At 47.3% G+C, this 26172-nt stretch overlaps 1 protein-coding gene across 7 annotated transcripts in view; it reads right to left on the bottom strand.

Annotated features, from left to right (window-relative positions):
• Positions 1-26172, bottom strand: part of LOC142040230 (USP6 N-terminal-like protein) — an 87616-nt gene that overhangs the window by 57316 nt on the left and 4128 nt on the right. For 4 of the 7 annotated variants that reach the window (XM_075047815.1, XM_075047814.1, XM_075047820.1 and 1 more), the window contains exon 2: positions 16155-16236. The gene's annotated coding sequence lies outside the window, so the exon portion shown is untranslated. Of the gene's footprint in view, positions 1-5429; positions 5552-8029; positions 8208-16154; positions 16237-16390; positions 17101-26172 lie in introns of those variants that run through there. The other 3 variants (XM_075047818.1, XM_075047819.1, XM_075047817.1) reach the window with 3 other exon arrangements.

Raw genomic sequence — 26172 nt, 5'->3', positions numbered from 1 at the left:
TGCCCTGCCACATCATGCAGCTGCCCTAACTGATGAGCTCCTCTGTTTGTAAACCCAAGCCCTGACAGACACTCCCTGGCACACAGGTAGGTTACATGCTCAGCACAACCGCAGATGCTCGCTGCTCCCAACCTGCCGCAAGGCTTCTCTGTTCCCTCCGCCACGCACCTCCTGGGACACCAGCCCCTTGACTTTGGACTGGCAAAGGCTGGCACTTCACAGGCTCTGCCTCAGCAGGCAGGCAGAAGGTCAGGAGAAAGCTCTCCAACAGCAGTGGATTCTGCTTTGCAAAGCCAGACTGTGCCGAGTTCCACGTTGCGGTGGAAAGGACACGTGGGCACACCAAGCCCCACGGAAGTTTGGCTCCCGGGACCGCTAATGCCAACCACACTGTGACAAGTCACCTTGTTTAATGCATAACATCTGGCATCTTTGGTTCATGCTTTCCTCCGCCCTTCAGGGGAAGGACATGTCCATGGCATGCCTCAACCTGAACAGCAGAATTTTGGTGGCGTGTTGCCACAAGATTCTTCAGGAACACAAAAGACCAAAGAAAGCGACTTGCATTTGGAGCAAGAGACAGAGAAGTCCGCAGTGCTCTGTTGTGGCACGGGAAAAACAGCAACCAAATGCTTTTCGGAGAGCTGATGACAGCAGCCTGGTTTTGCTGCTGCTATTCCTCAACTAACATTGGTCACATTCTGGTCCCAGGTGAAGAACAAATCCTGCACGCATAGCGAATACAAGCCTCACAGGAAACCATGACAGGTACCATGGGACCACCCAAAGAGTGAGGGGAGAGGCGAAGTCCCACCAAGCCATTGGCACTCAGCCAGGCAGGCAGCTAGTTCCTCTGCTCAGACCCATCATCAATTAAATTAGTCATCATAGTGTTTGGGAGCCCTTGCCATGGGCAAAGGCCCTTCTCAATCTGATCTTGCACCAGCCACCAGAAGATAGGGAAGGGGGAGAGTTTTAAGGAAATCCCATTGGAAAGAGAAACCAAGACACACAGGAAAAGTTTCACCAGAACCAGTCACCACACAGTTTCTACACTATTGCTGTTGATGGATCTCCAATCCTCTCAACATGGACCAGCACAGAGAAAGGCTTAACTTCTAGCCTGCTCCCTTCATCAGTCACCTGGAGCAAGGGCCCTCACTGTTCATGGTAACTGGCACAGCTCCCCTCCAGCCTCCAAAATACATACCAAGTAATACCATATCTATATGCACAAAGCAGAAATCCATAGACATGCAAAGAAAAATCTTTGCTGAGGGAAGACCAGAAAAACCCACAGCTGACACAGACCTGTCCTCCCCAAGCACCACAGTAAATAAGCTGCTGGAAAGCGTACTATCTATTGTGGAGCATGACGATCAATTCACTGGATGTGTTATTATTTCCATCAAGCCATCTCAAGCAGTAGTGCTCTTGCATAGGAACCTGTGAGTTGGGCTTTGGATGTGCTGGATTTTTATGTGTATGGACATCAACTTTGGCAATTTTGAGGAAACGAGGCTGGTTATTTTCTTATCACAGCATTTGGAAAACTGAAACGAGTTCGTTTGCAGCTTTCAGTACTGTTAACTGCGTGATTAAATGGAGAGAGCAGCCAGCTTCTGTCTTCCTCTAGATGAACCACTGAAATCATGCTGTTAGCAAGCATCGCTCTTACTTCATTTTTAGCTGGAAAGACAGACAGTGCAAAGGGGTGTCCAGCTACAGAATAGAAAGACTGATAAATTGCCTAATGTTTCAGCAAGAGAATAAATGCAAGATGTGCAACAAAAATGCCTGCTGAGTAATAGATGTGGGGTCATGTGGGCATGTTTCCAAATTCCTTCTCTTCAGTATGTTCAACAACTCCTCCAGCGAGAAAGTCAATGCAATGAAGCACAGAATGCTTTTTCAGCTAAGTCTGTAACTACCCTATTTTCTCTCCAATTACAAGGTCAGTTCTAATCCTCTTCAAAGCATCCACAAACCGTTTGCCGAAACGCAGACTCCAGAGCAGCACAGTCAAGGCAGATGGTATATCATCATGAAATATCAAGCCATGGGCATCACAAAAAAGGCATCTATGTACTGAGGCAAGAAACAAAACAACCTGCAGGAGCCACTGGTGTCATGCAAACCATGTTAGGAACAAAGAACAACTGTTCACAGTGAAAGACCATGAGAGAGCAGATTAAAAAAAGTCAAACAGAAGGAGGAGATACTTCTTCCAAGTGACCCACAACTGGGCTGTAGAAAGCGTCTGCAAGGTAACATGCAAACTGCAGGAGAATAAGACCATCCGCAGCTGTTAAACCCAGCGACTCGTTCTCCTTCCCTGAGCACCCACTCTGATCGTCACTGCGGGGGGGATACTGGCCAAGTTCAACCTTGGCTGGAGCCAGCGTGGCAGGTCTTCCACTCTTGAGCTACCACACATTGGCATTACAGCAAAGCTGGGAGAGGTTTGCGGTCCAGCATTTAAGCCCTCTGTCCTGGCATCTTAAGAGACCATCTCTACAATACGAGCAGACAAAGGAGGGATCACAGATACTTCTAACTGTCCTTGCAGGGAACCACCATCAGCTGCTCTCTCTTGGGCAGAGGATTCAGAGGGGAACATTTTCTCTGGTGCAGAGCTCCAAGCAGCAAGACACAGCATGTCCTGTCTTCTCCACAGTGTGTCACTCTGAAACAGAAACTGCAAGTGTTCAAATGGACAAGAACAAGTGCAGCAACCCTTCATCAACCCAAAGGTAGCTCAGACTCCAGGACTGAGATCCCCAATGAGCCGCACAGAATTTACCCAGCATCCACAACCACCAGCCCATTACAAAAGGCATCCAATCTCACGATTAGTGGGCCACAAGCTTTACAGAGGAAACTTGAGGACAAGAGGCACCTCCATCTGCCTGGACATCCCTGCCATGTCCACCAGTGCAATCTTAGATGCTGCACCACGCAGGTCGTCCTTACAAAACTCTTATGCCACCAGACAGGATGACCTTCCAGGAAGACACGCCAGGATCACCTCTCTACACCACAGCTTTTCCACAGCAAACACTTACCAAAACCATTAATTGGTGGATGATGCCAGAAGGCTGTAAAAACTGGTACACACACACACACAAGGAATAGGAAGATGGAGCCGTGTCACACTGCTGACTAGAGGAGGGTTTAAGCCACTTTATTCCTGCACTTGTCCTCTGGCAGTTGAAGGACCAGGGCAATGCTTCCAAGCTGTTCCTCTGTTTGACCAAGTGTCCAAGTTGAACCCTGGGACAAGCAAACCTGCCAGGGCAGCTTCAGGTGTGTTTTTCCTCCAGAACGAAAACGTCTCTCATTAACAGCAGAAACATTCATAGCAGGGAGGAAGCTGATCAGCTCCACTTTAGGGTTGCTCTGTCAGAAGATGCATGAACACAGCAAGGTCCAGGAAACAGGTTAACAGCTCATGCAGAGGACATCCCCATCTCCCTTCAACCAGGAACAGATGCAACACCAGTAACAGGGAGCAGAAAGATCAAGGATCCTTCTCTCTGTGGCAAAAAACCATCCAGAACAAACTAGCAGCAACAAAAATCAGGCGGAGGTCTCTTCTTCTGAAGGTTTTCAGCCACTTCTGCCTCGAGAGAGGAAATCACAAGGACTTCACGCAGATCATTCCACTTGTCCTCCAAGCCAAGGCACCTTGTCAGCCTTCTGCCTCAATGTCAGAAATCGTGTGTGCGCGTAAGAGGAAGCATTCGCTCGCTGCTTTAGCTACTTTCCAACCAGGTTGACCAAATCTTCCTGTTTCTTTGTGCTCCTCCTTGTACTTCTCCCTCTTGGCATCTGCTTCAAGAGTTCGTGCATGCTATGAGCAACCAGGCACTCTCACACCAGGTTACTCACTTCTGAATACAAGGAGTCAAGACTTTTAAGGTATTAAAATGACAGGTTACTCAAATTTTATGAGGATGGCCTCACCAGCTGCTGGTTAAAGACTCTGAGCTCTACAGACATTACAGACAGTAATAACGAGAGTGATGATCACAATTAAAAACTCTGGGCCAGGCATCTCTCTCTCCACAGAGAGGTGAAGATAAGTGACGTGACACTAGCCACCCCCAGGGCTGGCAGGGACTGTTCAGCAAAGGGGTGTGAAGCCCTTTGCAATTGGAAAGGTGCATGCAGAAATGTGTTATGCTTCAGGGCAGACAAATCCCTTCACTGAGAAGGTTAAAAGCAGGACATCCCATCAACAGAGTCTGTGCATTCATGGTCCCCCAGCTGTGAGAAAATGAGAGCTGACAGCAGTGCCAATACAAGCAGTCTGTCCTCTCTCCTGTTCACTAGATTTACATGCCGACAATGCAGCCTGTGGGCATATTGTACCTGCTCTTTACATTCAGCATCCAGCTAAAACAACCCTTCCTCTTGTTTCTTCTCCCACCTCACACCAGCCAGGCTTCTGGCAACTAGAAGAGTAACCAGCACAAATAGCCCTCCTGCTCCCAAGTTGGCAGGGATGCATCCTTAACCCAACATTACAAATTCTATAGTAATAAAAACACTAACCTAAGCATTTCTGCCTTGTGTCAGACTTTCAAATACACCAACCCACCTCAGCATGAAGCTAAGTATTCTGCAGATCAGGGTTCCTACCATACTGCCATAGGGAGATGCTCGTGCAAAGCAGCCAAGCAAGTCCCTTGGTGCTGCCACACACCGGTGCTGTGCTCTGCTTTACCACACAAGCCGAAAATGGGAGGCAAATGCTGGGACCAGGTTCCCTTTCTCCCCACTGTACTTCACGTCAAAACCACAGTGGAGAACAGAACCCCAGCTGCTCTGGAGAGGTGCATCTCATCTAAATGGAGCAAGTCCTGAGACATGGCTTTCCTGCATCCTAGCTCAGCATCTTCTGCCACTCTTCATCACCCAGCCTGCTTTTGCCTAGGATTGCACCATAGAAACCTCTGCATAACCATCACTGGACTATGAAATGCCTGCCACCTCCGAACTGCAGGTTTCTGGCCAAAGTAGCAAGCCTTTGGAGGTCTCCGATAGACTTGTTTTTTCCTCCTTCACCTATATCTGTTCATCTGAATAGCAGATGCTTCCTTTGTTAGTTTTGGTTTCTGTTTTGTTCAGAGATTTGCTTGCTTTTCTTATTTGAGTTGCTCTTAACAAAAAGTCCAGCTCCAGGCTGTGGCATAACCCATGCATTAGGCAGGCTGACTGCTCTTTTTGATCTGCTAATAATGGCTGGGGTTTTTTCTGTTCAATTCCAGGGTAGGCGAATAGCTCAGCCTCCAGGGAAAAGATACAACAACTTCATATATCTCAAACCAAGCAGAGTACTTCAGTGCAGAGCTTGCAAAACACGCACTGAGTTGGTGCCCTCCAGCATCTGCTCTGTAGACAGAGCACACTGGGGACAAGCTTACCAAACTGAGAAGGATGACTGCTCCTCGCCTCTTTGTTGCGGAGGGTGTCTCAAAAATCATCTCCAGAACTCAAGAGCATCCAATGAGCATCCGTCTCCCTGCTACTTTCATAAATTGTAATTCTAGATTTGGAAGGAAAATAACGTGCAACTGAAATTAATCCAAAGACTTGTCTTCGGTAGGGTCATGCTTCCCACCAAAAAGGAGGTGATTGCCCAATTTGCAGACAAATACAGCTTATAAAGTACTCAATAAGCATGAATGCTGTGACTTTCCAAGTTTAGTCCAATATCCAGGGCAATCCTTCATTAGATATATTAATAGTTAAGTATAATATGAATAGTTACGTCTACAAGCACAGTTTTACACAGGTAAAAATTCACACTGTATGCATTTTGCAGGGTGTTCCCATCATATCGATACATAAATCATATTTTCATGTGTGCAACTGCAACTATTAAGAAAGCATTAGGCATCTAGCTTCTAAATTATTAACAAGTCTGTTTTCTCACACCTCATCCTTGCACCTTTTGCAATCTTATTGGGGATAGCAGGGGATTATTTTATCATGGATACCAATAGAAACGTGATGAGGGAGCAAGTACGGCAGAACAGAACTGCCTTGTACCTCTGCAGCATGCCAACTTCGAGGGACAGAACCAAAGCAATCCTTAGTAGTATAGGTATAGGAGCCATTTTAGCTATACTAGTATACCACTATCATTACCTCAACAGCATAATTAATGCGTTATGTCAAGGCTCTAACAATAGGCTCTTTAAAAGGTGTGCCACCTGCAAACTCTATCTGTATTATTTTGCTTGACAGAGTATGTCAAGCCTGATACTGTGCTCGGGCAATGGAAAAAACACACTTTCAGGCAGATCCCCAGGACAACCACTCACAAGCAGACACAGCAGCTAGTTTTTCCACAGATGCTGTGAGCTGGGTACGCTTGCAGGCTTTTCCATACCAGATATATGAAGTCCCTTGACTCAAAGAAAGTTTAATCCAAAGGTCTTCCATCAGGAAAGCAGGAGTCTCTTTCGCAACAGGCCTGCCAAACCTCTAAGGCTAGAAAGCTCAAGCAAGCTGTATAGTCCTTTTTTTTTTTTTCCTTTTTCTTTTTTAATTTTTCTTCCCAATTAACATACCAATAGCTTTGGCATCAGAATACTTACAGAAACTGTCTCTCTCAGTGCTAACACTAAACATTCATCCAAGAGAGCTTCTTAACTGAGGTAGAGGACCAACTAATTTAAACACAACCCAGCCTACCTGGAGGGTTTTTAATACACCAGGCAAAAAGAGTCAAAGAGAGAAACTGCTGCAGCACAGAGATGACTACCACTTGTCTCATCTTAGAGGCCTGAAGGACATCTCCAATTTTGGTGGCAGAAAGAGAAGGAAATGGCTTTTTCATTCAGAAATAATATTCAGACAACTGTCTGAATTCAGGATTCAGGCAACTGTCAACTACAAGCCCTTCTGAAAATTACATTTTTTTAATTGAGCTCTAATTCTAACCAGGATTTTCAAGGAGAAGCATAATCAACTTCTTACCTTATACCTTTGAAATTTTTAGGTAATCATCACTACACCTACCTAAGGGATGCTTCAGAGACACGGTTAGGTCTTTCATTAAATTATTCCTTCATTTAACCTACACACAAAGCTTTCTGAAGGCTGAACACCATAATTTTAGGCTGGTATCAGAAAACAGCCAAAGAAACAGCTGCTTAGAGCAACCTCAAGTGAAATGAGGTTAAAGAAGGAAAGAAAGTACCTCTTTTCCTACAGAAATAAAAGTCATTACCACGCTTGGAGTGTTACTCCAGGTCAATATAAGCAAGCACTGCATAATTTTGAAGAAAAATAATTAATATCCCGCCACACCTATCACCAAGCTTCTCAGAGGGGCTGACACAGCGAGGCACAACTTGAAAAGAGGTCAAGGGCTGAAACAGGAGGACACAACCTCCTCTTCTCCAAGACCCATGAACAGCAGCAAGCATGCTTACTCCAGCTGCCACAAAAACCTAACCAAGGAAAAGCATCTCCCCCAAAACAACAGAAAGGTTTTAACTGTGACTAGAAGTACTTGAGTTTGCATTTCTAAACACATGAACTCAGAAGAGATGCTCTGAGAAGTGTTCCTCTCATGTGGTTTCTCTAATAGCATCATCATTACAGTATAAAGGGGAGAAACTAATTCATTCAACATGCATTCAGCCTCTAGTTGCTTAATACAAACATTTCTTTATGACTGTTTAAGTAGTCAGATGGCATGGAAGCTGTTTTGACTAGAAGACACGCCACTGGTTTCTCACATGTGGATTTTATTGCAAAAGTCTGGTGTAATACTGGGAAAAAAGCTAATTCAAAGGACAAATGAGAACAGTGACTTGAGAAAAGGTTATTAATCTCTACATGTGTCCCATTCACCCCCTCCACCCATTTTTAATTTTTTTTTTTTTTCCTATCTTAAAGGGCATGATAGCTGAGGACCATGTTGTTCATTAGAGTGCATCCAACTCAGCTGGTCAGCTGCAGCAAGTACTGGGATTGCACCGTTGAAACAGTTAACACTCAGGAAACTTACCTCTTGAGCATCAGATCACAAGGTGCAAACACTGCAAGGTCGTGGTAATTCACTGGTGGTTGAGAACATCTCGGTGACTTGCAGTGGGTGGCTCGCATCCCATCCCTGAGGAGTTTGCTCATCGCAGTCCTCCCACTGCCACATCAGCAGACTCCAGGTACCCAACGGGCGAGGACATCTTGTCCCCCTCGACAAGATCAATGTTCATTAGCAGAGAGGGGAAGAAGTCAGACACATCCTAGGAGACACCATTGCTATGCCACAAAGACCATCTACCTGGGCTGATATAACCCAAAGCCTTTCACTGATATCCAGTGCTCAAAGGGGAGGGGGAAAGCCCAAAAATGCAAATAAAGCCCACTTCTCACTTAAAAGATGCTTAGTTCCAAAAAAAATCTGAGTAAAGAAATTCATTATTGCAGCTCATTGTAAATTAGGGAAGCCAACCTAAGTCTTTGCGCAGCCAGAAGATCACTCTCTGAACAAACCAAGAGAAGTTTGCAGGTGTATGCCATGCTGACCATAGGGTCCAGCCTCTGAGTTCAACATAGGTAAAGAGATAAACATCTTCGGTGCAAAGCTATGTCATGCCTGTTAAACACATATGCACACAGATCCTAATAATAACCTGTTATTTCTGGAGGGAATTTGGGAGGGGGAAATAGGCATTGGGCTGGAAGAGTAAAACAGATTTAACATGTGGGATGCTATGTAGAAACCAGAAGTAGCAGGGTTTGTTATGTCGTTAGAAATGTTTCAACAAAAGTCAACTCCATCAAGCTTGCGAAGTCCTGCTTAAAGCTGAACTTGGCCCAATCTTAACTGAAACCTGGCCAAAACCCAAGCAAAAAGCCTGCAAGAATCACGCTTTCAGAAACTCAAATGTGAGCGCTACAAAAGCAGTTTTCCTGCCTGGAGCTCTGGACACAAGACCTTGTGTAACAGGAAAAAAATATTTTCTGCAAAGTGACCCGAAGGACTCCAGAAGCATTTAGGAGACTGCTTTAGTCGAAGTCAAAAGGGGGGGGGGGGGGGGAAGCCCATAAAATTTGAAGACAATGTGAACAATGCTGAGCTATTCATTCAAAAATGAAAGCTGCTGCTGGGAGAGAAGGGGAAATGCCCACCACAATGGCTTTGGAAAACACTGCCCAAAACCCTCAGGAAAGAAAGAAAAAGAAAAACATACTTTCAGAAATCAAGGATGATAAGAGTAACACAGAGGAATTACAGCAGTTGCACGCTACGAAATAAAGACCAAAAAGAAAATTGCCGCGGTCAAGCCGCTTATCCCAGCTCCCACAAGCCCGGTTTTCACCTGCTTTAATCCAGGAGTGCATTTAGCAGAAACCCGGCATGGGGGTTTCAGCAGCTCCCAGCACTCACGCCCGGGGGGGACACAGCCCCCGCTCCTTCCAGCCCTGCCGCCACGCCGCAAGGCTGCCTCTGCTTTGCACCGAAACGGGGAATGGAGGGTTGGTCGTTGGCCCTGTGAGCCCCTCTCCATCCTCCCACACCTCAGAAATGAGCTACACCTCCCGACGTAAAGGGTGGGTGCCCTCCCAAGATGGGATGATGCGCACGTGGAATAAACACGGGGCTGTGGATGGGAACCGCAGCAAGCATCTCACTTGCCTTCTCATTACTTAAAGAAAATTTGTGTCCTCTGCTCCACCTCCTTCCTCCACAGATCCCTCCTTTTAAAAATCCTCATTGCAGGAGACAGCCAGCAGGGGCATCTTTCAAGCCACCACTGATCTTGCAGTGATAAATCTCGGTGTATTTAAATGCAACCTGGTATATCACTGGCAGACTGCGCTTCTCCTTGGTGTGGTCCTCACGGTGCAACAAGGAGGTATGGAAACCATCAGCAGGGGCTGATGGCAGCACTATCGGCATCATTGCGTGCTGTGCATGTACCAGCCCCTGTCCTTCTAAAGCAGCCTTCAGACAGTCCCATTTCCACTCAAAGCATGGCGAAAGAGGCCCCCAAAACAGCTAACCTAGCAAAAACTTTTTTTAAAAACTGGGTGTTTCAGGAATGAGTTGATGCACCTGGAAGAACCAGCCACTTCCTTGCGCCGGCATCTTTCCAGCCTACCAAAGCCTACCACAGGCCCTGCCACAGGAATTTTGCAGGGTTAGAGAACAAAGAAGGGGACAGCGAGCTGCAATTCTAAAAATCCACCAGAAACCTTTGCCTTCAGGTTGTCATTTCCACCTTCTTCCTCAGTCTCGTCTTCCTGCACCCCGGCAGCCCAGTATGGGACCCTCCAGCATCCTCTCAAGGGCGCTTAGAGAGTAAAGTCCACAGCTGCACACCGGCCAGCTGTGACTTAATTCTGCTTCTCCTCTATGGGCTAAAAAGCCAGAAGCAATGCAAGACCAAAGATCCCGTATGGCCAGAAAACTGGAGTTCACGTAGACTGCACCATCCATACCGTCCTGGATGGTCCAAGCAAGAGGTCATAACTTCAGTTTGATAAATCACCAGCACACCAAACCCAAGTATTCCAACAATGCTATTGCTCTCCTTCCTTTGCCTTCAGTTACAATATCTCAAAGACTTAAAAATACTACTTATTATTTAACAATCCAGCAATTCTTCTGAGAGCTACTTAGGGTGGAAAAAAAACCCAAACCAACAATCCCTAATCAGATGAGACCAGCAGGACTCCAAAGCAGAACACTGGTGTTTGTCTAGAAAAAGCAGCACCATTCAGACAGTCTCAAGCAAGGAGCAAAACATAGCCAAAACAAGTCTTAATGAAAGCTGTATCTTTTGTCTGAGGAAAACAAACAAGTGAACTACATGGAAACTCAGCCAAAAAGAAAAAGCAACACAATCCCCTGTGAACTGATAAAATATTAGATAGCCCGTTGCATTTCTAGCTTAGAGAGAAAAAACAGAATATCCTTAGAGTTTTGTTTCTTTCTAATTCTGGGATATGTTTTTTGGCAGCAAGCCTGGGTTTCACCTGAGGGTAATGCAAAAAGGAACATAAAAAACCCCAACGTGAATGACAACTGAAGAGAAGCCATCTGTGTGGGTGTTTCTCTTTCCAAACCAGACTCACAGTGAAAAGGGTTTTCCAATGAGTCAGCCAAAGAAAGGGAAACTTCATCAAGAGTCGCAGTGGGATCTGCCTGGAGAGTATGCTTCATGCAAGTATTAGGGCTAAAACCATTCCCCCTGCCCACCGCCAGCAGCCCTCCCAGATGTCCATCTGTCCATTGTTCCTTACCTTCCCTTTTAAAAACTGCAGCGAAAGCTGCTGGGAAGCATGCAATGCATGGCAAGTAATTACAGAGCAAAGCAGAGCAGAACAACCTCAAGGGATAAGTAGCAATTTAGACAGGCACCAAATGCTAACCCTCCATGAGAGCTACGTGAGATCTCTGCACGTGAAAGCAAACTGAAAGACACTCAAATTGGCGCTGTCACTCTTAGAGGGCTGGGTGAGCACGAACTAAAATGCCCAAGGAACAGATCTGCATGCCACAACCACTCATCTAGGCCAAATAAAATAAAAATGGTGATCTGAACTTTGCAGAAGTCAGGTCCGTCCTTCACTGCAGGTAACCCAGAGATACGCCTTCCCACCGCTGCAACCACATATGCAGACCTTGGTTTCAGCATTCAGCCAGAGATGTGGCTACCAGACTACCTGGGACTGGAGGCTGCCAGCCAAGCGAAGCTCTCAGCCTGCTCAAAACCCAGCACATTTGCAAGACACAAAGTCAGGCTAGAGCAGATGGAGTCTTGAATTAGGCTGCTCAGCTTCCATCCAGCTCCTTCCAGAGCAGCTCCTCTACCACCACTGCAGACAGGGTATTGCTTTGGACATAAGCAGCTTAGATGCACCTTTGGTCCAACCCAGGACAGCTATTTTCATGGCGTCTTTGCCAGCAGATTGCAATATGTGCCCACATACTTTAAGCATAGTTCAACAGTATCAGCAAAAATTCACTGATAGGAGAAATATTTTCCTACAAGAGTACTCAAGGCTCAAGGTGGACACCTCCTCCTCCAAGTACTCACACACATACTGGAGCAAAACCCTTCTGGCTTTTTTCAGCCGAAGATCAGAAGAAAAGCTGACACAGGGATGCCCCAAAATTTCTGCTCATTTTGTAACAAGCTGCTGTAAAAGGAAATTGAGCCAAATATTCACATGCTTAAGGCCATTTAAAGTAGAGACTGGCTTTCCCAATGTCTCAGGGTTCTTCTGGCCTCTGAGGGCAAGAGACAGAGCAGAAGAGAAATACCTTTTGGGGAGAAAGCACTAATAAGATAGGAGTTCCCCTGAAATAATTAGCAATATAAATTAAAAAAAAAAAAAAAAAAAAAACAAAAAATAATAATAATAAAAAACCCCCAACCACCCACAAACTTTCCCAAAGGAAAAGCTTCAAACTTACGAAACCTCTGTATCAACAGGTCATCGGGGGTATGGCAAGCACGGGACCGACTGCTGCAGCAACACTGGGACACATGTAAGATGTTCCGCATCCCACAGGGGCAGGGGATTTGCAAATATGTTCGAAACGAGCAAGTCCCCAGGGAACCGGGGAAAACTGAGTAGCTAAAACAATCCTATTTGCCAGCTGATACAGACAGTTTTTCAAGAGGAAGATAATAACAGGTCTTAGGAAAACATAAGCCCACCACCCACCCCAGGAAAGAAGACGGTACTTAATTTTTCCCAGTCTTCTCAGGAAGCTCAGCAGGAAATGGCAGAGACTTCCCCCACTGCATAAATTCTTTTATCAGGTTAAATTAGATTAATTCCTCCTGGGAAGATTACTGCTCTAGACAGTTGATGGGTGCTCTTACCTTGATTCTCATGGTGCTTCTACCCCAGTGACTGAAACAGCACTTAAAAGTTTCATCCCCAATTCTTTCACAAGGATATGGCTTCATTACCCGCAGGCAACGTATACCCACTCAGACCAAACACAGACTACATCTAAAATTCTAGTGCTACTTCCCCTCTTTCTTCTGGTTTCCAAACATTCAGAAGAAAATTGAAACACAACAATTCTCCTTATTTTCTTAATGGAACCATGACAAAGCTGCTGTGCAATTGTCTGCTATGGGGGAGGCAGGGGAAAAGAAGGATAAAACAAACTGCAGGAGTTAACCTGCAGCAGCAAACAAATCATTTATGTGCCCACATGTGGAGCTGAGCCTCATTTGTCAGAGGAATAAGTATCAAAGGATTTGCACACAGTCATCCACTCCCTGGTGTCATCCTCAGACAGCTGGTGTTTGCAGCATTAACAACTAACAGTAACAAAGATGCCTCTGTAAAAGCAATGGTGGAAACGTCAGGGGATATGCAAGAACAAGAAGAAAAGATCTCTGCACCTCTGAAGGGTAGTTGTTCACATGAGAAGCCAGTTTGAGACCCAGAAGGGTTAGGAGCACTCGGTGAAAGCAGTGAGGCATATGGAGACAGTTTGTGCCTGGAGCAGCAGCTGGGGAAGAGAGAAGAGACAGCTGCAGCACTGCCCCAGGACATCCCATGTACCACCCTATTCCTTTCGGGGTATCTGACAAGGGTACTCAAACACGGGGATGATAACGCCTGTATCATCACAAAGCTTGACCCTCAGCGAGCCCAGTGGCCCTGAGCGTGGGTGCGACAGGACAATGCACTGCAATGCACTGTGTGGATGTACTCTTCCCATGGATGCTGCCGTTAAGGTGAGTTTGCTAACTCACTGCTCAGGGTCAGGCCAAAAGGTTGGTGACATCGACCACCAGACCCTGAACAGCAGTTCCCATCCATCCACTGTTGGTTAACCTCTGGGGCAGCTGTCACAAGGAAAAACAAGTGAAACCCAGACCAAATTAGCCACTGCAGCAAACAGAATGCTGTTCTCAACTCGTATTACCCATCCTTATGCTCTCACAACAGTGTCTCAAGCTGTTTTTTCAAGTCAGCATTTAGCTTTTTCGCTAGCTAATATGACATTTCCTCTCCCTTCCCCCAGCCCGACTATTTGGTGAAACCGCTTCTTCTGCAAATTGCGCTGCAAATGCTGAACTTTTGCCAGTTAGACAGGGAAAGCCTTGACTAAAAATAAACCACATTTCAGAAAATAGATCCCTTCCCAGTACGATGGAGTAGTGGATAATGCATGCAAGCAGACCTGCCAGGAGAACACAACCTCCAGATTTGCATGAGAATCTCATCAAGCCCAATAGACAGACAGTTGCAACCACTGTGACTTGTCCCATCTTAAAAAAAAAAAGGGGGGGGGGGAGGGGAAGGGAGCAGGGTAGGGTTGAGGGTGCTGGGGTAAATCAAGTTTCCACCTGTTTTGGCAGGAAGAGAAGTGCCACCACCACCATTTGCCTGCATCCCCTGTGAACCGAACTGCTCATAACCTGTACGGGAGGAAGAGGATGACACACCGCTCCCTGCACGGCCACTACCGGAGGCAAAACCCTCTTACAGGAAATTCACTGCAATTCAGGCATGTAAGAGAACAACTTGGGCTTTTGCCACCTGAGTCACCAGGAGTCTGGGGCTCTGACTCAGTGCTGGCTCCCTCCAACTCAGACACACCTGTGACAGCTTGCTAGCAAATGGAGGTACTCCTACCTTTGCTGTTCCCCTTCTCATTACAGTTCTCCCCTTAAAAGGGGCCTTTTACACTAGAAAATTAATTTAAGAAAAGGAAAGTACAGTGAGAAGGCTAGCATGGGAAGCACAGGCAGTGCTCTACTAACCAACTCTGCTTTCAGCTCCGAAGCGGAGAGCGTGTCTGCTTGCATGGTGCGGTAAACCCTGGGAAATACAGGGGAATTAGGTGGAAACAGCTCCGCCCTGACGCCTACTCTCCAGCACATTCACTGCACCACCCAGACAGTCCTGGATGAACCAGGTTTTCAAGAAAGGTAACTTTCCATAATGAATCCATTTCACTTTTTTAGGGATCAAGAAAGCTTCATGCAGCAAGTTACAGTTACGTCCTCCTAAAATCAAATGGGCCATTCAGGCAGGCCAAAGGCAAGGCAATGCCGTTTTGGGATGAGATCCATCAGGAAGAGACATTTGCAGGAGCCTCTTTTGCTCTGTAAGCTCTTAGGGCAAGCTGAAGGCTCGAGCTCCGGGTGCCAGCCCAATCCCTCCTTGCCCATCGACGCTTCTGAGCATCCATCTACCCACTTCTCAGACCTCCCCTGAGCAACCACAAATGGCAAAATATTCCACTCCAATTTCAGGGGTTGGGCGCACACCTCTGGTCAGCTGGGAACATAATTCCAGTTAATAAAAAAGCAGCCTGCAACCCAGCCCTGTATTTTCTCCTCCTCCAAGTAATGCAGGAATTGAAATCAAGGTGCAAGCAGACCTGCTGGTAGCACAGCAAGGGGCATCACTGAAAGCATGTTTGGCGTCTTGGTGACTACAACCGAGTCAAGCAATCCACTTACAGTGCCAGTTGCAGAGAGTGCAGATGAGATTTTTTCAGTTGAGCACTGATGCCTTAAAGCAATAAATACATCAAGTAACTCAGGCAAAAGGATGCATGGGGCAGCACAGCGGAGGCAATACTCCACTGTTTCTGACAGCCATCAGTGGCAGAGCAGAGCAGTAATTATCCAGGAAGGAATAAACTGCTACAGGCTGTTCTTGCCGTACATTAGGAAAACAACAGCAGATTTGTTTGTGGTTGGACACCAACACAAAAACAGCTTCCTCCCACCCCCACTCAGGACGGTGAGCAGATGCACGCTACATGGGAGCTACAGAAGACCAGCAAAGCAGGAGGGTGCAGTAGTGATGCATGCAGCCATGAGCTCAACTGGGATTCCCCAGCTGGTGCTACAGGAAGGAAAAGGCTGTGCCTGCGTTAGCAAGGAGCATGGCCTCCCAGGAGTTGCTCTGCAGCAATGCTGTGTTTTCCAGGGCTGTTGGCAAGGCTAAGTGCAAGCCTCACCTTCTGCCTGGGTGTTTTCACAACACGTGTGGATGGAAAAAAACCCATTTGTTGCAGAGCATTCTCTCCCACAGTATCTGTCAATCCACACCCATAAGGCAAACCTTGCACACATTTCACTCTTGGACACATACAGACCCTCTCGCCCTCACCAGCAGCATGGCAAACATACCTGTTCAGAGCATCAGCTTCTCTTAAGGCACTGACAAGGAGCCAGAACACAATCCCCATTGGCATACAGGAACTGGCAAATCCTGTAAGTGTTAAGAAAGAATAGTAATTAGTGACATTAATAAGAACTGGCTGGCAAAAGGGAAAGACACCAAGGCAACCTCGTGAGAGATCGAAGGTGTTAGATCCGTGCCCTGAACACACTCCTGCCTAGCCCTGGCACAACAGTGGAGGTACCTGGCATGAGGCTGTCAGGGGACTTCTCCAAAATCACAGAAGGAAGCCAAGGTAAAAGGCAAGACGATGAGTCCCAAACCAAGGCTGTTCATCCAGCAAAGCCTCCTCAAGAGTCAGTGCATGGAAGTCAATGTCTAAGTAGAGGAGCAGAAAAGAGGCTGACAAATGGGACAGAAGCGGTCACCTGCGCAACCCCCTACTCCTCTCCCTGAGATGCTGCTGAAGATCTCCTGCTCCACAGCACTTGTGCAATTTCTTCTAGTTTGCAGAGCAGATGAATCCCATCTGATGTCAGAGCCAGGCTGCTTCCACTTTTTCATTATTATTATTACTACTATTATTATTATTACTGATTCATCATTATGGTTTCATAATATAAATGGTTTTATATTTCCCACTGATTGCTTTCTATAAAGCTTTTGTACATTAGTCACACAGAAGACATCTAGCAGCACTGAACAAAAGCTGTGACATAAGTCACCTCTGTGGGCTGCAGAAACACCTTGCTGCAGGCATGTGAAGTGCCCACTGCATGCCAAAGAAGATGTATCAGAAAAAAAGATGTTTTACCGGAAACAATTCTAAGTAGCGTAAGGAGACATTTTTCTGATGATACAACTGAAGCAAAGGTCACTGCATGTAATACAGTTTTACTTTTCCCATTCCGTTCATGCAACGGTTCAGGGACAGCAACACACACAGTGGATGAACAACCATCCTCAAGCACATTGTAACAGAGAGAGAATTTGGAAGTGGGGGGAGGTAAGGAAACAGGGTGGGACGACTTCTCCAGTCAAAGCAGCAAACTGGCAAGGGGAAGGTACAGGATCAGCCTGACAACATCTGACATATTTCCTGCCAACTGGACCTCATTATGAGCTGCAAGAAAATTTACTCATGAAGTGCACTGGTTTACCTTGGACTAAGAAAAAGAGACTTGCTTGTTTTCCCTAGTCTCTGTGGGTGACTCACAGACATCAGCCATTGCCAGCTGGTATTTAAAGAACTGAGAAAAACCATAATCCATTCGGCTCCCCATTTTCCCCTTTCTCCTTTCCCATTATGGAAGGGCTGAAGGCATTTCTAAGGACAAAAACAATGCTGAAGACCACAGCACAGACCTTGGACTCCAGCCTCAAGCACAAATTTTCCATCACCATTTATGATTGGTCTCCCTGTTGCTTTACATTACCACTCTAGCCAAAACACAAGAGTTATTTACTCGTGTTATGTACCTCCAGGAGGGTCTTCTGTTTTAATTTTGAAGTCAGTAACTGGACACCATTCTGCAGTGGAACATAAAGTCTCTACAAAGACAGAAATAATATGACAAATCCAACCTGGCCAATAATCTTCAGTGGCAGCTTATTTATAAAGTACGGAAAGACAACTTTCCTCCCCCAGCAAGAAAATTCATACCTTAACTTCACATGGCTTACATCTAAAGGGGCTGCATTAGCTTTGTAGGACTTAATCTGCATTGGCATCAACCCACTCCCGCACCAAGGCTCAGCACGTGGGGGAGAGCAGCACGGCTGCCGTGCAGACAACCTTTTCCCCCTTCCCCCTCCAGCTCCTTTTTCCTCTAACAACTTTCTCAATGCGACTGCTACTATTAGACAACATTGCAGAAACACCACTGGCAAAGTTCAAACTCCTCGCCTCCCGGTACTGCTGAGCAAGGCAAACAGAGATGCTTGTAGCTTCTCTAAGTGCTGCTGGATTTAATCAAACCCATATGAAGGTGGCCTGGCCTGCCTTCCCAAAGCAACCGCAGCTCTCAGACAAAGCATTTTGTCCCACAGCAGCCAGATATACTGAAAGCACAACTGAGTGCCAGGGAATCAGTCCCCCCTGTTCCCGAACTCCCTTCTCACAGTGCCCAGCGGCATCACTCGCCCCAGGGCTGCTCCTCCCCAGAGACACCACCATGCTCCAGGCATTGCAGAGCATGGATGACACACTCATGCCAGCAAAGCTCCTCTGCTGTCTTCCTGCAGCTCCAACTCGTCCACCAAAATACACATTTCTCAGTGTCACCACCCCAGCGACCTCCTTCTGTCCTTGACCTCGACATTGCAACGTGTTGCTTGTTGGCAGACTGAACTAGTGCTGCAGAGACACAATAACATTTTATTTCATCTAATGCAGCACATAAAGATTCACCAGAATTTAAAAAATAGTTATGAAGCATAGGGGCAGAGGACTGATCAATACCGGGTGACCTACAAAGGGAGAAGGAAGCGTCACCAGATCAGGAGTGAAAGGTGCAAGCAAAACAATGGGGCAGAGAAATAGGAGGGCTCTGCAGAGCAGGAGTGACCAGAGAAGTCCCCCAGGCCATAAGCAGTAAAAGAAAAGGAAGGCACATGACCTCGGGGGACCTGCCAGACACCAAGCTTGACCATGCAGCTTTGCTAAGCAGATACACCCACCATAAAAGAAACTCTACTCTGAAGCCTAAATAGGGAGATGGGGTGTTTTCCTGCCAGCTTTGAGAAATAATAAAGCTTTCTTTAAGGGGCTTATGCTTATTTTCTCCCCCCGTCCTGTAACGATCTTGCAACACCAGCAATTTCAAGCTCAAGCAAACAGCTCTGACCTCCCATAACCAACAGTAAGGCTGAGTGTCTGTGCTGCTTTTAACAGGAAGATGCACAACCCCCTTCGACACAAGCACATATGATGAACTCCTCAGATAATGGCTAGTACGTTGAGAGCGCTACCAAAACCACGCCAGCTCCCCACTCAACAGACCTTGAGAAATCATCGTCAAGGCAGTAACGTGCTTGCAACAAGCACCTAACAGAACATCTTTTCAGGCTGAGATGGGACAGATAAAATGTTTATAACAAGTCAGGCAGGAAGATAAACCTATCCCTAGTCTTATGGCTAGAGGAGAACAGGACAGCAGGATTTGTCCTGCTCCCTCTCAGAGAGGCATTAACACATCAGGCCTTGGTCTGCAGCATATTTAAGCAGAGAAATCATAGAATCACAGAGTGGTTTGGGTTGGAAGGCACCTTTTAAACATCACCTAGTTCCAACCCCCCTGCCACGGGTTGAGGCACCTTCCACTAGACCAGGTTGCTCAAAGCCCCATCCAACCTGGCCTTGAACACTTCCAGGGATGGGGCATCCACAACCTCTCTGGGCAACCTGTTCCCATGCGTCACCACCCTCATTGTAGAAAATTTCTCCCTTATTGTCAATCTAATATTATCCTTGATATGTTTAGCAGAAGATTTTATTTAAAAACTGTGCTCAAAGTCCTCCCGGAGGGATACCTCCCATGGGTTAACTGGGAAGCTGCATGTTTTCAGCACGAACATGAAGCCATCAGCCAGTGCACCTCAAAGGACTCTACCAACATGGTAGCCTCCCAGAAACGTTAACACACTTTGCAATCCTTACCCCTCCTTTGCAGGGAGGGAAACCAGGGTAGAAGCAAGATGTGCTCTACCAGGGCCTACAGGGCAAGCTGTGCCCAATCCCACGTGCTCATCAGCTTAACTGATCCCAAAGTATCCTTTGCTGCCAAAATAGACAGTCCTGCCTTTTCCCTTCTCCACCCCCTTCTACACATCCCAGTCATCTCTACACTTGTGGTAGAAACCATCATTTGCTTGATCCAACTGGAAGCCATCCCAGAAAGAAGAAAATAAAGTGGAAGGATTTCTGGCAGGAGAACAGCCTGAGATCAGCTAAAGCTGATGGGAAGCACGACCTCAGAAAGACAGCACAGTGGTACATGTGGAAACTGAGATGAGGCTTTCAAGCTACGATACTTCAACTCATCATAGCTTTGTCTTTGCACAGGGGTAAGTCACTTAAAAACCACTTTAACAGTTCCATCCACTGCTGAACGTGCCCAGCCACTCACTTTTCTAAAGACCCATCCAAAAGAGCCTGGTGAAGTGCTGCCTGAGGTCTCCAAACTAGGCTGATGCACTCAGAGAGCAACACACCACAGCTATGCAAGCCTCACAGCTTACCGAGGAACAGTGGTAAAACAAAACTTCTCCAAGAGGTTTGCGGATTTTATTTTTTTGGTGTGTTTTGCCATAGCTGAAAGGTATTCTCAAATGGTTTTCAGAAGAGGAGAAGGGCAAACATATGCAAAGGATCTAGCAAAAGCTCTTAAGCAAAGCAGACAGCAGGATACTGAAAATAAATATGCAAAGCCCTTTGCAACACTAAAGTTCAAATCCATCCGGACATTTCTGAGGCTGTCACGGCAGCCCATAGAAGAGGTATTCCAATTCCTTGCAGAGAAACCCTGGAAAATAAGGATGGAAAAACAGAAGCACAGGCTCAGACTTGAAGCCAGCCCTTCACCCTGACACGCAACCTCCTTCAACACCCACCAGGAGCATGGAGGGAGAACGGGACACAGCCCTGCGTGGTTCCCACAGGCTGGCTTGTCCCCAGCACAGGGTGCCCTGAGCACCCCCCACCTCCATCCCGCTTCTCCTCCAGCACAGGGGTGGATGGAGGGGTCCCGACGGATCCAGGTGCAGCTCAGGGTACCGGAGGGGCTGCCAGCACAAGCCTTCAAAGCCCAGTCAGCCACCTCACCTCCAAAACCAGCAAGAGCATGATCCCCACCTAAAAAAAAAGTACACGCCACAAAGCTGTACCGAGTGGAGGGAGCCGATGCACCGGCATCCCCAGAGGTACCATCCAAACATTCCGGCAGTGGTCCGGGAGCTCCCGGAGCTCCCCCACCCCTAGCTCCTTACAGAGGTGAAGGAGGCAGAGCTAATCCTCTCATGTTATTTCTAAGTTTACGCAGCATTAGTCACACAGGCTCCTGCGGAAGCTGTCCCGGGGCCCCCAGGCAAGCCTTGCCTGCAATGGCTGCCATGCTTGCACCGCAACCACCAACTCTGCCAGCTCTCGACACAAACAGATGAGCACAGTTAAAACCCTCACATTCAAGCCTCCTTTGAACACCCTTCACAGAAATACCCAGGGCTGCTCCTCCATTAAATGCAGCTTTTTTTTTTTCCCCACCAGAAAAAGCACAAAGCAACTCAATTTGAGTTTCCATGGCATTAAAATCAATTCACCAGCTGCGCATCTCCAACTTCCCCATTCTCAGTCTTCCTGATAACTGTTACCATGTGGAGCACATGCGCACCCCAGAAATAGCCAAAAGCATCCTTAAGAAAATTATGGACTTTACTACAAAGCTCAAGCTTTCACCTCTGCAGAAATTAATCTTATCTTAGTTTTAAAGAAAAAAAAAAATAAAAAAAATCAAACAAACCACAACAGATTAATTCAGGCCAATTTTTACAGAGCAGAGTTTTCGAAGTCAGCTGCAACTAGCTGTAACCACAGAGCTGATGCTAGGCAAGACACAAGAGCCATCACGCGTGCCACATTTATGCCAGGAACCTTTTGGTTACCTGCATGCCACCTCCCGGCAGCAGGGACTTGGGGCAGAGCACAGCTCCTCAGCTTGCAGGAAAAAGCAGCTCATGCACTCACTAAGATGCAAGGAACCACTCATAACAGATGGAAGCAATGCCCACGCCTGGCTCAAAAGACGGACTGCCAAAGCAATCAAGCCAGCCCTTCGGCTGCACCTCCCCAGAGGTCTCCTGGCCCGTGCCACAGCTCTGCTTTCCCTGCCGGCTTTGCAGCACCAGAAAGAACCATTCTGCAACACAGCTTTGCAAGCTGACATCTGCAGTGGGGGCAGCCTCTGGTGCACAGCCTCTTTTGCTCATTTCTTAATGTAATTTCTTGAAATAAAACAAGAAGAGCTAAATTCATGCTCTGTCAGCTCAAGCTGATAGACACCGGCTAACCCAATCTTTTAATTTCAACGCCTGCCACTTCCAGCAGTCGGAGAATATGGACTAGCAGCACTGTTTGAGCCACAAACTAAAGACTCTGGGGACAGACCTCTCTGGGGACAGACCTCTCTGGGGACAGACCTCTCTGGGGACAGACCTCTCTGGGGACAGACCTCTCTGGGGACAGACCTCTCTGGGGACAGACCTCTCTGTCCATCCAGCTGCTCCCATACCAGATCCAGCACCCTGCAGGAGATAATCCCCCAAGGACCAAACTGCTTTGACATGCCACAGGGAGAGGTCAGTGGAGATCCAGACGGCATCCATGCCCAAGGCAGGAAAGCAGTAAGGGAAGAGATCCCTGTAAAATCCCAACAGATGACCTGGAAAACCATTTCCCTAGACACACAGGGGGCTGACAACAGTCCACCACTGCCAAAGAGGGGCAGAGACCCCCCCATCTCACACCTGTTCCCTCCAGTCCGCACTGGAGGGAAAAGCTCTGGCTGCCACCGGACCAAGCGCTGGTGCACGAGAGGGCAGGAGCTCCCTGCACTCGCACCGGTCTCCAAAAGGCCAGAATAAGCAAGGGGAATTACAGACTGAGCCCGAAAGCAACGCGTGCACTTGCCAAGCCCAGTCCGCTCCTTGTCTCGACATAAGCACCGTGCAGTTTTTTCCAGGGAAACCTGATTACAGCACCCCACTTTAAGAGGCAGCTAATTGCATTTTAAACATGTCAGCTGGAAACAAGTTCAAGCCCTTCAGTGGTTAAGGTCTTCTGAAGCTTTTTGCTTTTCTCAGCTATAACATTTGTTATATATCCCTCCTTCCCACTCCCAATTCAACTCCAAATTCCACCCGCTGTATCTCATGGCATCTTCTCTCGCAGTATGGAAGACCCTGAGCAGCCTTCAGCCAGACCTCTTTACCGCACAGAGGTACCAAAGCACAGCCATCAGATCACCCCACAAACACCCAAAGTTGAGCAGACACAGCGTCAGAAGGTCTCCAGCCTCAAAAACTCAGAGAGGACCCAGAGGAGCTGACCGCCTGATACCACAACATGAATTAACACCAAGTCCAGTTGCTTGTGGCTTTTCAACAGGTGTCTTGTTAGAGCCCAGCACTGAGGCAACATCGCTCACCAAATGTCATGCTGTTCAAGGTATCTCTAGCACTGCTGAGCATCCTCAGTTCATGATCTGCAGAGCCCACCGTGGGATTTACACCATAAGCTCAAGACCATTAGAAGGACAATGTTAGCAGGCTCTATTTGCTCAGCCTCTAGACACCTAGAGCAAACAGGCTCGGAGTCTGCAGGAGGCCAAGCGATGGTCCTACCAGCCCTTTCTCCGAGGAAGCGGTGTGATAGGCGTCAGTCCGCAGCAGCTCTGGCTGTTCCTCCACAGCTATGCTGGCACAGTTGCCTGGTCAGCTATGCAGCAAACCAAATGGGGATGCAGATGTGGCTCAAATATACTTGGGTAAAGAACAAATTCAGTGCCGGGTCACTCAAAATGTTGTCCCAAGGTGGCAAGAAAGTGGCTCAACCATGCACCTAGCCCAGAAGAGCCATCGAGCAAATCAATGCTTTGCAGATCAGATACAGGTTTCCCTGTGAAACTCATGCAGCAAGTCAGGGAGCAAAGAAAATAGTGATGCTTTGAAACAGTTTGAGCAACTTTATCTAGTTAGTGTTGTAATCAGCAGCAATAGCACACTCAACACTTCTGACCCACTTAAATACCACGCAGAGGAAACGAACGTATTACATTCTCCCTGGTAAGTCCCCCTCATTCAGACAACGATGTTTCATGACCAGTTTTGACTCATGGAACTGGGGGAAGAGGGAAGAGAGAAACAGTAAGAACAAGACACCACAGACACAGCATTTTTTGAGAAACTGAATTTCTAAGCATGCAGGTCATTTTCTTACCTGCTCCCTCCTCGTCTACTCTGTACTGAAATGTTTGACAAGACACACAATTCACTATCGGTGCAACTTTGCTCCGCTCAAGCCCAAACCAGATGTCAGAGCTACAAAAGCAGGAAAGCAGACACTCAAAAATTTTATCTTGGGAAGAGAAAAACACGCTACTAAACTAAAACTTGACTAGTCAGCTACAATGCAAATGCGGGAAACTTCAAAAAAAAAAAAAGCAATTGCACTAGCTCAGACCGATACCTACATCCCCCCAACATCGTGCCACTGTGGCGGTGAGTGGCAGACGTGGCTCTCGCACACTTGGTCGAGGCAATGGCCAGACAGGTTTCCACAGTACACCCTCCACACACCTGGCAGGCTGCAGCTTTAGCAGCTGGGGAAAGGCATGCAAAGCATGACCCTCACTGATGAGGGAACAGAACTGAAGGGAAGGGGAGACAGGAGATTTAAAAACTCAAGCCAAGCAGCAAGTCTCAATGAGATCCCGCAAGCGAGCTGGCCCAAAGCACATACATCAAGAAGCCAGGCATGTCTGCACAGCTACTGCAAAGAAAAGTAAGAAATGCATGAGCAGGTTGTGGACTTTGGAGGGCTGTCCCAGCTGCTGCTAGGTCACTGGCAAGGCATGCACCCCACTTTGCTGAACAAGTGAATCTCCCCCGCACCTCTCACAGCAGAGGAAGCATCGGCAAGCTGCTGAATACACCAACAAACAAGCATTTCTGAGCAAGCTGGCTTTAAATCTGCTGTCAGGATGCCAGTAGGGCCCCAAGGCCTAAGAAGATCAGATCTGTACTGACGGACACTCGGGCAAAGCTGGCATGATGGGGGCACATGGGGGACTGAGCATCCCCAGCACCTTCTTTGGCTTCACCGACCTTTTTTCCCCCGCCTTGGACTGATGACAAGCAGTTTCCCACAAGGAAAATCCTGTGCTGAGCTCCAAAAGTCGGGGGCAAGCGCCTCATTTGCTTGATTTTTGGGGTACCTCAGCACTGGGGCTCACTGGTGCTGTGCGCTCCCACCGTGCCAGATGCACAGGAAGCTCCTCTGCATAAAGCTGAACGGTGCTGGCTCCCGTGTTTGATTTCCAGGATCCAAGCCACAAGGAGAGCTAAAAATATCCCAATTAACCATTCCTTTGCAACGCAAGACTCGCTGATGGTGCCATGAGGGTATTATACAACTGCAAACAGGAAGATGTGGTCTGCAAAAAAAAAAAAAAATCAAACTGGGAAAACAGCTGGCCAGGACAGTAATCTCTGAATTCAAGCGTGGACCACACTGCCCAAAAATGTGGAGGAGCCTGTGCTACTTGCAATTGTGGTGGCTAGCTCCGATGTGCTTCCAAGCTTCCTGGTGTGATATACACAGGGTATCATTTTTGCTCTGCATTGATTATACACAGCGAGCTTGTTTTGGCTATATCCCATGCAAGCTGCCTCCTGAATTGGCTGGTTGCTTAGCTCTGTGTCATCCTGCATGTCAGGAGTTAAGCAGGAAACTCTTATTCCTGGTAAAACCCATTCTAAAGAGACAGCTAGTCTCCAGAGCTAAGGATTTCTTTACATGGAGATTTAGCAGTAATTTTTTTTATCACTGCTTGGTCTTTACGCTGACATCTAGACTTTAAACATCATCTGTGGGTAATACAGGAGTACATTACTCACAGTGGCACACCCGGGAGAACCAGCAAATCCTCTCCATTTGAGCCCCAGTGTCAGCTTCACCCTGGAATTACATTTATCTCTCTAGCACTAGGCTCCCATTAATGGAATTACCAGGCAGGCTGCTTCAGACTTAACACTTGAGAGAGGCGGGCTGGGATGGCACTGCTCCAGCCTCAACCCGCAGAGCCTGCGCTGTTTCTCCATCCTCCAACGAGCTGCCGCCCTAATGAGCCCGACCCCATGACGAGAGCCAGGGAAACAAAAGAAACAAACCCGAACTGTCCAGGGCAATCAATATCTTTCTAAGAACACCCAGGCCTCTTGCCAGCTCTCTTCCAACCCCAATTTAACTCTCCT

This window comes from Buteo buteo, chromosome 16, assembly GCF_964188355.1.
Source record: "Buteo buteo chromosome 16, bButBut1.hap1.1, whole genome shotgun sequence".
Taxonomy (NCBI): domain Eukaryota; kingdom Metazoa; phylum Chordata; class Aves; order Accipitriformes; family Accipitridae; genus Buteo; species Buteo buteo.
Note: the sequence above shows the minus strand (reverse complement) of the source record. Positions and strands in the feature narration are given on the sequence as shown.